Here is a 13,244-nt window from a genome sequence, read left to right as displayed (position 1 = left end):
TAAAACCAAAATGCTCCAAATTTTTAGCGTGGGGTGGAATTCAAGACGGTAGCCGCTAAATCCCCTGAGAAGAAAGCACTATTTGTCTGGATTTTGAAAACAACTGACATTTACATATATCCATATCCCTATCTGGGTTTGTATAAGGCAGGGGTCGGCAACCTTTCAGAAGTGGTGTGCTGAGTCTTCATTTATTCACTCTAATTTAAGGTTTCGCGTGCCAGTAATACATTTTAAGATTTTTAGAAGGTCTCTTTCTATAAGTCTATAATATATAACTAAACTATTGTTGTATGTAAAGTAAATAAGGTTTTTAAAATGTTTAAGAAGCTTCATTTAAAATTAAATTAAAATGCAGAGCCCCCCGGATCGGTGGCCAGGACCCAGGCAGGTGAGTGCCACTGAAAATCAGCTCATGTGCCGCCTTTGGCACACGTGCCATAGGTTGCCTACCCCTGGTATAAGGTCTCCATTAACATGATGCCTGTGTGCCTACATACTGTACAATGCTCACGCCCAGAATGGGGATACATTATGGGCACAAGAGAGCCACATGGTACAAGTCTTTGCTTGTCGAGCCTTCATTTGTGAGGTCTTTGGGGCAAAGGCCATTTTTTATTGGTGTAGAGCACCTAGCAGACATCAGGCACTATAAGAGTTTTTGCTTGGGGGACAGGCATGACTGGCAAGGTGGTAATAGATCTAATCAGTGGCCAGAAAGAAGCTGGGTTAACAGCTACCAACAGCACAGACAAGGACAGTCTTATTACCCCCAGTATGACTATGGCTACAACTCCTACAATCCAAGGCCTCATTACGGCCGCTATTAATATGGTATTTTGCTGTTAAGTATCCACTAAAACCATTTAACTTGAATGCCAGATTTGGGGTTTTGTTTTGCTCAATTTTCTCATATTTTCTATGTAATGCCTGTTAATAATAAACTAATACTATTATTAAAACAACAGTAGAATTAAAAGAAGAATAAAATAAGAATTCTTAACTAATGGAGACAATCACTACCGTGGCATATGAGGTGTATAAAAGATTTCCACTAGCCTGTGGTGAGAGGGCCTTGAGCTAACAAGCCAATGCTTTCTAGCTGTGGCTGTAACAGACTCATATCCTCTGCACATTGGGCATAGAGAAGGCCCTGTAACATACACTCACCAGCAAGTTACATACTTTCTCCGATCAAAGAAAGCTCAAGCCGACCTCTGAGGCTCATAGTCATCTGAATCCCGACAAGCCCCTATTTACATGGTGGCTGCCATCTTCCTATACCTCCCCCTTTTTATGTATTCATTTATCTAAGAGCTGGAGGACATATTCTATGTCCAGGAGAACAGCACCTGGTTATACCAAAGTTCTGTATATCTGTCCTTCATACCTTGCAATGGAAAATGCAAACCAAAAAAACCCCAAACCAAACCTCATTATTGAAGGACTACACACTATATGCACCAGGAAATTGTCAGCAATTCCCAGAATTGCCATTTTCAGGAGATCGGACTGGCCCATACGGTTCATCAAAAAGGGTGACCCGTTGGCGTCCTCTCTGGCATATCCAAATATCTAACTTTGAGAGTTAGCTGAATTTTTTCAAGCCCTTTGGCTTTTTGCTTCACAGATTTTGCATAAAGGGGATTTCTGTCAATGGAAAACTTGGAGAACTCTCCAGCTCAACAGAGCCAGCAGCGCTGACAAAAATGAGATGGTCAGTGAGGACCCAAAACTACTTTACTCAGTTTATACATGTTCCAATAAGACTTCACAGTAATTAAAAATACTGATATTCACTCTAAAGATTCACTTATTTACTTTCCCATGTGTATCATCAAATCTCATGTAAGTATCTTCCTAAATAGGCTACATACACAGTAATGCCAGCTCTCACAATAGGTGTGATGTTTGACTTAAAGCCCAAACTTCTACAGACAAGAGCTCACATGGGAAACTCAGCTTGATTTTTAAAAAGTAAGGTCCTAGCCTTTCTGGTTGCAGAGAAAAGTCTGAAAATGTGCACCCAGAAGGCTCAAAACCCAGACGGCAAATAAAAGGAAACCAACAATAAAAGGAATTTATTAAATTCTCATTATTTTTAAGCCAACCTGATGAATTTAGGGAGGTTGTTTGACTCATGATTTTTGAATATTTGGAGTTGGCATTGCTATAAACATATGTCCTACATCCAAAATCTATTCACATGAAAGAATATTCAGTTCTCTCCCCCTCTTATTCTCATGCCAGATAAACCAAATAAATTAGCTCCAAGACAGCGGAGTGAAAACAAGTATCCTCCCACACCAGGGTGTGACAAGCTCTTATGTCTGTGACCTTTTGGATCCTGTTACACTAATCCTTGTTCTATGGAGGATCTTTGTCAGAAGCCCTTGTATTGACAAGAGATGACTGGTATGTGGGGCAGCAAGTTTTAAAACAAAGGAAGAATTAAAAAAAACAAACATTAGGCAGCATGGTATCTTCCCACTCAACAACATGGAGCCAAATTTATACCAACTGCATGACTTCCTCTGGATTGTATTTTCAAAGCAACATTTCCATGCCAGCTCAATGAGAGGAGTCAAAGCTCTTTGTATACTTATGAATATTAACATATCCAAATAAACAAAGATAAGAGGGGTCTTTTATGTCTGTTATAAAAACCAACAGGCCAAGTAGTTTAGGTTATTTGTCCTGACTATATAGCAAGCAGAAAGGTGAGAGATTGGGAGCTTTCAAAGCTGCGAATGTCTGTTGCAAAAGCTCTCAGTATCTACAGTCATTTCAATTCTCCATTCTCATTCAGCAGAAAAACACAAAAACCAACTCAAAACTCCTTAGAGCATCATACACCAAAGGCAACTTCTCCTGCTATAATGCATCTGCAAAAATTGCAGAGAAAGAAAAATGTGAGCGTAACTGGAGCACAAATCATACTGCGATAATCACATGCTGCAGGGGTAGCAAAAAGATCGCATGTTGCAACCTCAATAACACAAAACCAACATTAAATATAATAGAGAGGAAATGTGGTATGCACATGTTGTTGGGCATTGTAGGTTTCGCCACCAAGACTAATACATATTTTTAAACATACACGATTTTGTAGGTGATGTTTCCATCAGACACATCCTGCACTGAGAGCAAAGAACTCACCAATCCTGAACACAAAGCACAGAACAATATAGCTAGTTTTTGGTTGCGGTTTGAGATCATTGGGCCCAAACTGCTTTTCAGTATCACTTCATCAGCTCCTCCTACAGTGACCTGTCAGTCCACACACTCAGAATATGGAAAAAAAATAGTTATTTTTGTTTTACTGATCATCAGGTAAGTCTTGTAGCTCAACTTTTGGGTGCTGAACTGAGATAACTTAAAGGGGCCTGATTTGCAGAAGTGCTGAGCACCTTCCCTCTGAAAAATCAGAAGTCAAGTTAAGAAGTCAAGTTGGGCACCCAAAAATGGAGGCACTCAATCATTTAGGCCACCATTAAAGAGGCCTTACACATGGGTTTAATTTTCACTTCACTGTATCATACACTGACACCTACTTAATGTGAGACTACCAAAAATCAATATGCTTTGACACATGTAAAGGACTGAAATAAGTTTGTTTCATTTTTAAACTTCACTCTAGAGATATATACTCATTTCAATGGGATACGTCAGAGCAGAAGCTACCTCAAAGTGAAGCTATTAATGCAATGTTGATGTTGACTTGGACTTCAATTAATTACGCGTTATGCAACTCTCACTCAAGTCTCCATCTCATCAACCCATTGCACTTAGGCTTTTTTTTTTTTTTTTGGCATGGTCAAGCACAGCAGGGTCCTATCATAAACCAACTACTAAAAGATGGGTCCTCTACTAAAAAATAATTTTATACACACACAGCATGCTGAAAACGTGACGTCCTACACAGCAACTGTGCTACTGAAAATTAATTTATACGTTAGTTATGCAAGATGAGTGACCCCTCCCCCCCACCGTTGTCAATTCTGTCAAAGACAAAAGTTCCAACCAATCTAAAGGAAGAAAAGAACTTGCCAAAACATTAATGGGTTTGATCTCCATCCTCTTTATGTTTGAGTAGTTTCTGGAGCAAGAGAGAGAGTTCATGCTGTACAACGTAGGGAACCTGTTGTAGAGGCTGCATGAAGCCTTTCATGCCAAAAACCTATTTCTCATCCTTTTCTAATTTTCTCAGTACATAATTTTTAAAATAAGTAAGGGTTTGGGGGTTTTTTGCCTGAAATTTCTCAGGATTACAGAGACCAAAGATGTTTTCTGTGGGGATGGGGAGTTGAAAGGAAACCACACATGAATCAAAACATACATATGGAGAAGAGATTACATCCTAGTAAATGTTGCCTTATGCAAGAACTACTACTATAAAACTACCACTACTACTATAAAAAAACTGAAGACTTCAGCACTCACTTTGGGCTATTACATCTAATGCAATAAGCACACAAGACATTAACAGGCTGGCCGAGCTCTAAGCCCAAAGGTTCTACAAGAGAACCACAATATTTAACCTACAACCATGATGTTTAAATACGTGTTACTTATTTTTTCATCACCAACAACGTACTCAACACTGCAGAAGCACTTGTATCAAGGTAGTCGCAGGGAACTCACAATCTAAAATAGCAACAAACAAACCAAGACACACTGTAAGAATCAGTTATTTACAAGACTGATCTTCAGTATTACTTAATTTTACTAGAAAACAACTATTGACAAAACATCACAATTTCATTATTTCACAACCTATCACAGAGGTGGGCAAACTATGGCCCGCGGGCCACATCCGGCCTGCGGGACCCTCCTGCCCAGCCCCTGAGCTCCTGGCCTGGGAGGCTAGACCCTGGCCCCTCCCCTGTTGATCACCCTGGCGAAATGCTCTGGGCGGCGGGGCTGTGAGCTCCTGGGGCAGTCCAGTGCTCTGTGCTGCATGGTGGCAGGGCTGACTCCAGCCGGGCAGCATGGCTGTAGTGCTGCCAGCAACTGGTGCTCCAGGCAGCGCAGTAAGGGGGCAGGGAGCGGGGGGCGGGGGGGAAGGGGGTTGATAGAAGGCAGGGGAGTTCGGGGTGGTGGCTAGGGAGCAGGGGTGTGTGTGGATAGAGGTTGGGGCAGTCAGAGGGCGGGGAACAGGGGTTGAATGGGGGCAGGGGTCCCGGGGGGACAGTCAGGAAGGAGGGGGGGGAACGAATGGTGGGGGGCAGTCAGGGGCAGGAGTTCTGGGGGCAGTCAGGAGACAGGAGAAGGGGTGGTTGGATGGGGCAGGGGTCCCAGTGGGAGCAGTCAGGAATGAGAGGAGAGGTTGGATGGGGGCGACGGGGGTAGTCAGAGGCGGGGGTTCTGGGGGCTGTCAGGGGACAGGGAGCGGGGGGGGTGGATGGGGAAGGGGTCCTGGGGGGGGAGGGGCGTCAGGGAATGGGGGGAGTTGGATGGGGCAGGAGTCCGGGGGGGGAGGGCCATCAGGGGGTGAGAAGCAGTGGGGGTCAGATAGAGAGCAGGGCCAGGCCAGGCCACGCCTGGCTGTTTAGGGAGGCACAGCCTCCCCTAACCGGCCCTCCATACAATTTCCGAAACCCGATGTGGCCCTCAGGCCAAAAAGTTTGCCCGCCCCTGGCCTATCAGAACTTTCAAGTGAAGTTTCCAGAACTGAGTTGTTATAATTAAGTGCTTCTTAGGACTCCAGCTGACTTAACTGAATGAAACTGAGAGACTCGAACGCACAAAAATCAGCGACGTGTGGCTATATATTATTATGGGCAGGAATCACCAGGTGGTGCTGCCAGTCTCCCAAGTTCTTTTTTTTTTTTTGCAAGCAAATTTTAATTTATTTATTTACTGGTGCACTATTTTGCGCAGGGGAGCTATGGTAAGAAGCAAGGGGGTTCTCTCTCTGCCTTAATCTCATTAACTTCTTGAGGCAGAGTTGCTCCCTGGGAAGTAGGAATTGGTGGTTGGGCTGAGATCCCTGAAAGAGAGGATTATCTATATGTTGTCTGTGAGCACCTCTGCTTTGGAACTGGTATATATGTGTAAATAAAAGAAGCTGCATTAAGATTATACCTAAACTCTGCATCACTGATTTTTCCTTCAATGGGAAGTCAACTTGCAAGGCCCTGACATCTGACACCTCTCATCTGTTGGCCTGCAACAGGGGTAGGTAATTATTTTTGGTCAAGGTCCAATTTCTTGGGCAAGATATAGTCAAGGTCCAGACTCCATAGAAAATAATAAAAAAAATAACCACAAGGATAAGTAAATAAAAAGATTTTGGGGTCCGTTCAAAAGCATCTGGTGGTCTGGATTTGGTCCGCAGCCCACCTATTGACTACCCCTGACCTACAATATGTAATCACATGCACATCAACCTGCACACACACACACACACCAGTATATGCCAGTTCATGCACAAATATGGGCAAGACAGGCATATGTAATAAAGATTTGACATTTTCAAAGGATCCCAGAGCACTGTAAAACAAAGTCATATACCCTTTATATACTGAGTTCTCTATACACCCACAACAAAACGCATGCCTTATACAACTGAAATCTTGCGGAAAAAAATTAGGAAGACAGAAATCAGTTACCTGGAATGAAATACGGCTAGGATACCAGGTGTATCTCCTCTAAATACACTGGTCTACAATTTTTGAGAAGTCGTCTGCTTCAGAGATAAAATATACTATTTATTATGTATTTTGATGTGCTGCATTCAAATATGACAATGAAAACAACTGATTGGCTACTGTTTCTAAGATATTTAAGTTTTTACATTTTATGTCTATGTATATTGTGTAGATAGTAGAATTTTAATCATAAATTGTAAACCTAGGTCTTTTCATGTGTTTATGGTTGCTTTACATGATAATATTTCACCTGTCCTGTTTATGTAACACTTTAAAAATCAGCAAAAGGGTTATATAAATAAAATTTTTTATGAAACAAAAGGCAAAAAACTATTATGTACATAGTTTAGTCCTATTCAGTGTCTACTCGGCGCTTCTTGGCTTATCTCTTGTATTCATTAAATGGAGCATCTCTTGTCATTGTCCAGCAATAGTCTGCAAGCACTGATGGGCTCCATTTGCCCTGATAGCGTTTCTCCATTGTTGCAATGTCCTGGTGAAATCGCTCGCCGTGCTCGTCGCTCACTGCTCCGCAGTGCGGTGGAAACAAATCTAGATGAGAGTGCAAAAAATGTATCTTTAGTGACATGTTGCAACCAAGGCTTTTGTATGCCTTGAGGAGGTTTTCCACCAACAACCTGTAGTTGTCTGCCTTGTTGTTTCCGAGAAAATTTATTGCCACTAACTGGAAGGCTTTCCATGCCGTCTTTTCCTTGCCACGCAGTGCATGGTCAAATGCATCATCTCGAAGAAGTTCACAAATCTGAGGACCAACAAAGACACCTTCCTTTATCTTAGCTTCACTTAACCTTGGAAATTTTCCACGGAGGTACTTGAAAGCTGCTTGTGTTTTGTCAATGGCCTTGACAAAGTTCTTCATCAGACCCAGCTTGATGTGTAAGGGTGGTAACAAAATCTTCCTTGATTCAACAAGTGGTGGATGCTGAACACTTTTCCTCACATGCTCCAATGACTGTCGGAGTGGCCAATCTTTCTTGATGTAGTGGGAATCTCTTGCACGACTATCCCATTCGCAGAGAAAACAGCAGTACTTTGTGTATCCAGTCTGCAGACCAAGCAAGAGAGCAACAACCTTCAAATAGCCACAAAGCTGCCACTCATGTTGGTCATAGTTTATGCACCTCAAAAGTTGTTTCATGTTGTCATAGGTTTCCTTCATATGGACTGCATGACCAACTGGAATTGATGGCAAAACATTGCCATTATGTAGTAAAACAGCTTTAAGACTCGTCTTCGATAAATCAATGAACAGTCTCCACTCATCTGGATCGTGAATGATGTTGAGGGCTGCCATCACACCATCGATGTTGTTGCAGGCTACAAGATCACCTTCCATGAAGAAGAATGGGACAAGATCCTTTTGACGGTCACAGAACATGGAAACCCTAACATCACCTGCCAGGAGATTCCACTGCTGTAGTCTGGAGCCCAACAGCTCTGCCTTACTCTTGGGTAGTTCCAAATCCCTGACAAGGTCATTCAGTTCACCTTGTGTTATGAGGTGTGGTTCAGAGGAGAAGGATGGGAGAAAATGTGGGTCCTGTGACATTGATGGTTCAGGACCAGAAGTTTCATCCTCTTCCTCGTCTGACTCAAGTGAGAATGATTCTGGTGCATCAGGAACCGGCAGTCCTTCTCCGTGGGGTACTGGGCGTATAGCTGATGGAATGTTTGGATAATGCACAGTCCACTTTTTCTTCTTTGACACACCTTTCCCAACTGGAGGCACCATGCAGAAGTAACAATTGCTGGTATGATCTGTTGGCTCTCTCCAAATCATTGGCACTGCAAAAGGCATAGATTTCCTTTTCCTGTTCAACCACTGGTGAAGATTTGTTGCACAAGTGTTGCAGCATATGTGTGGGGCCCACCTCTTGTCCTGATCTCCAATTTTGCAGCCAAAATAAAGGTGATAGGCTTTCTTAACCATAGTGCTTATACTGCGCTTTTGTGATGCAAAAGTCACTTCACCACAAACATAGCAGAAGTTATCTGCACTGTTCACACAAGCACGAGGCATCTCTGCTCACTTTGGCTAAACAGAAATGTGTCCCTTTGCACAATCAAACACTGACAAATAAGAGAGCACGACACTGTATGATTTCTAGAGCTGATATAGGGCAATTTGTTCAGCAGAGTGATGTAAGCTTCGTTATGATTGCATCATCCATGACTTCTAGGAATAACATGATGCAATTCATATCATGTATGACGCAATACCAGCTTCAGACTGCATCATTCATTGTTTTGCCTAAAAAGCAAGTACTGTCCAAACCCAGTCATAGATTTATTCATAGATCCAGTCAAAGATGTATTTTAGTCATTTCTGGTTTAAACTGAGATCCCTTCCCTTTATAACTCACTTATCCTAGCCATTCCCAAGTCAAGGATTGTATATACTGACCCAACAGCATATCTTGAAAACTAGAGCCAATCAACAATTTTAAGCATCATTTTCGTTCTCAGTGACCCAGAATTAGTAAAGTTTGACTACATTTATTTCAGAAGCATTTTGGCTGCAGAGCAGTGATATAGAAGATTACAATCCAGATGTATACCAACATGTTGTAGATATAGCAATGCAGTAAATTCTGGGACAACTGTGCAAAATTAAGAGTAATTACAGAGGGTTAATGTTATCATGCATATATCAAGACACCACTGACATGACAGCAATAATATGGAAAACAAAACAATCTCAGTGCAGACTCTGTGTTTTTATATGTTGCTATGGAAATTAAACGTGGAATTTTAATTTACAAGCTTGCATATTTGGGGGGGGGGGGGGGAGTATTTTTTTTCTTTTCTTTGAAACATGCCAGGCTCTGAAGACACAGAACTAATTTACCGTAGCTTAACTGCTGCTCAAATGGGATGTCATGCAAATAGGGTGCTTTTGAGTAGTAAACTGCTTAACTATGCTAAACAAGTTATTGCATTTATTTATGTGATGTCGCACCAAATTATGAAGGCTGACTCAAGTTGTCTGTTTATTTTGCCCAGTTACGTCTGCTCTTTGTCTCATGTCTCGCTTTAATTGAACTGCTGAATGATAACGTAACTAATCACACAGACGCTAAGCCATGTTGCTAGATTCTAGGTTAATTAACAATGGCCTACATTCACTGCATTTCTCACATGGATAGCCACTTTGGCCCCTGCCTAGTCTCTGGCTTCACTAGCCACATGAAGCCTTGCAATTTTGTATTAGAGTAGAAGAACACAACTACCAACAAATGGAGATTTTTCACTGCTTGAAGACATATACAGTATCAACTTGCTCCAACTAGCCATATGTTGCCTTTTCTACACTAGGAAATTAACCCATGACTCCAAGAGCTGGGGATTAAAAAGATATCCACCAAACATCATGAGACCCTATATTAAAATTTCAAGAGTTGGCAACACTGAAATTGGCCTAGTTCCTTTGCAGAGAAGTCAATTAACACCAGCTGACAATCTGGCCAAACTTATTTACCTCTAAAAGCATTTTCTCCATCTCTGGCACTCCCCAAATCTATTCCTTTAGTGTGGAAGATATGGGGTCCAGCTGCTTTTGAAGAGTCCACCAGCCAAGAAAACTTTTTTGGCTGAAGATCAAAAACTATCATTTCTATCTAAAATCAGTCAACGTTTTCTAATCATTTACTACATCTTAATATTCACCTGGACTTGCTTTTCACTGTGTTTAATGAAAATATACTGCAGCCTTGAATACACACAGAACAGCAAAAGACAAACAGGAAAGATGAGAAGGATTCTCTGCAACTTAAACAACATTGGAGCAGAATTAGTGTGGTCCTGTGTACTTGATAAAGCAAGCTTAACGCTGAAATTAAAATAAATTGCCTGTCTAAATAATGTAAACATAACTCTCATTCAGACACCCTTGCCATTGACTAACTGATATGAGACCAGGCAGTTCTTTGTGTATAGCATACAAATATGTGGCTATTAGACCTAAATTTGATAAGTCATTCCCACCACATGCAAAAAGAAAAGGACCTGCATATCAGCCACGATCATTCACGGTAATTCATTAATACAGCCTTTTATTAGTCTAAAAGCTCAAGAGGCTCAGCGAGTAAGCCCAGCCATGATCCCCTCCCTCTCATGCATGGATAACTGCTATGGTTCTTCATTCATGAATTAAGTCCCTTTCTCACTCCCCGACATGTCCTTCATTGGCTCTTACGGAACTAAAGTGGTGTTGTAGAAATATGAGCCTCTAATTGCTGATGTGCTTCTAAAACGGAAAAAGCCATGACCCAAAATAGGTGGTTTTTCTCTTTTGTGATGGTAAAGTAATGCGATTATACATCTGAGAGTCTGTATACGTCAGGAACTATACTTAGTAAATTAAAAACACAACTGAAACCAAGAATCAAAATGTCCTTTCTTTCCTCAGGAGGATAGAGGGGAATATTGAGCTATTTTCTTTCTTTTAGGGAATTGAACTGTGCTTATCTACATATAGCTATACATAGTGCAATTCTCTAAAAGGAATAGCTCTACAGACTCCTTCTGTAGCAAAGATTGTTTTATATATAGGCAAATAAAAAGGTTCAAGCTATGAACTTTGCATCCAGATATAAACTTTTTCAAATTTCAAATGCTTTTCTCATTCCGACTAGTCTTTAAGAATACCTTGCATTTATATGGAGCATCTTTCATCAAAGGCTCTCAAATTGCTCTACAAATGTTTATTAAACTTCTAAACACTCCCTATTATCAATGGGTAAACTGAGGAACAGACAGATTAAATGACTCATACAAGGCCACAGACCTAGGAATAAAATCCACAGCTACTAAGAGAAGATACACTGAAAGCAGACTGCCTTCGATACACTTCAGTATTTGCAGTTCCCATTTCAAGGGAAGGAAAACAATAGACAATGAGCAAGAAAAGAACATCTTTATCCAGAGCATTTCAATGAAAACAGGAAAAATATCAGCACAGACAAGCAGAGTCCAATTCAGTCCCTGGATAAGTAAGTGCCACTCCCATGGAAATCTCTGAGCAAAATTCAGTGTACCTGGGTTGAAAATAGGCGCAAGGAATTGTATAGTAATCAGTGAGGCAGCGTAACTGATACTGATGCAGAATCCAGCAGACATGCAAAGTGTTCTCAATGTACACACCAACAGACCATACTATGTGTTAACGGGAAAAGCAATGAGAGTATACCAAATAAAGCAGTGCTTCCAAGCTTAATTATCCCCTTGCTTTCCTTTTACACCTCTTCTGCTTCTTAACCTTATACTAACGTGTTTATTGCAAAGCCCCGTTTGCTTCCCCACCATTTGTAAGTGACATGCTTTTTTTTGTATGGCCAGTGTACACCAAATCAATTTCTAGGGTTGCACAAATATTTTGGAAATTTTGACAAAGAATTTTTCAAATATTGTTGCTGGGTTTTGTTCAGTTTATAGAGTGGTTGAAATTTTTCAAAAATGTGAAGTTTCAGCTAAAGAATGTTCATGGAAAAATGTTTCACTACCGTTTTTTCTGAAGTTTTCAACAACCTGTTTTCCAACCCGCTTGTCCCCAAACAGGTAACTGACCCCAGTGTGTAGGTCAGAACTGAATCTGGCTCACACTGAATCTTTCCAACTCAGGTTAAATATTCTATTCCCATGAGAACATTGCCCCCGCGGGCAGGGGATCACCTGCAAAACAAAGGCCACTCTCACAATGATACACAGAGGTTTGCAGAATTGATTCCAGAATTTATCCAATTCACTTTTCAAAATTTAAATAGCAATGTCAGCTAAACTACTTTGCAGTGTTGGTCTCTTAATTTAGTGATCACAAGATTTGCTTTTGAATTGCGGAGGAGGAGTGGGGGTGGCTGGGGTAGGGGATAATCTGTGTCTGGGAGCAACTCCATCTTGTCCACCTACTTTAAAAAGCCATGTTGTGTGTCAGCAATATATCCATCATGAGGCTGTTCTTGAAAACCATTAGCAGAAGCTAAAAGAGCTGAAATGAGGATTACTGTCTGCCTTTGCTGATCAGAATTACATGGGCTGCATCTCTTTTCTGGGTTATATGCTTAGTATATAAATAGCTACAGTGCACTCTGAATATTTACAATAGAACCTTTGTCTCCTAATAAGGCAGAAAACGACAAATGCACCTTCTCTATAACAAAAATTATTGGGTGCTGTTGTGCTATACTCTGCCCTGCCAAGCCAGCCAACGTGCCTTTGCGATTTAAGACCAAGATGAGCTGTTGCCGCTAAAGTGAGCCTGTTTTCTCTGCTGGCTATGAGAATGAGATACCAGGCTCACTTTAGCGGCAACAGCTCATTTTGCTCAATAGTAACGCATATATCCAGTAACATTTGCCAATCCAGTCTTTAGCCATGTCACCATCACCACCTGAGGAATGGTAATACTCAACCTGGAGCTCTCAGATCAATGTGGTACATATCAGGAAGGCCTGATTTGTGCCTCTCCTTCTGCCTATTATAAGGTGGAACAAGAGCGATGTCAATCATGAGAACACTCCATGACATGGAAAGTGCCGGACATCTGGATTATCATCATGGACACTGCTTCTTGAA

At 41.3% G+C, this 13,244-nt stretch overlaps 1 protein-coding gene across 19 annotated transcripts in view; it reads right to left on the bottom strand.

Annotated features, from left to right (window-relative positions):
- ZMIZ1 (zinc finger MIZ-type containing 1) overlaps positions 1-13,244 on the bottom strand; it is a 497,476-nt gene that overhangs the window by 189,432 nt on the left and 294,800 nt on the right. The window lies entirely within an intron of this gene.

The sequence above is a fragment of the Chrysemys picta genome, chromosome 7 (genome assembly GCF_011386835.1).
Source record: "Chrysemys picta bellii isolate R12L10 chromosome 7, ASM1138683v2, whole genome shotgun sequence".
In the NCBI taxonomy this organism is placed as follows: Eukaryota; Metazoa; Chordata; order Testudines; family Emydidae; genus Chrysemys; species Chrysemys picta.
This window is presented reverse-complemented; position numbering and strand designations above follow the sequence as displayed.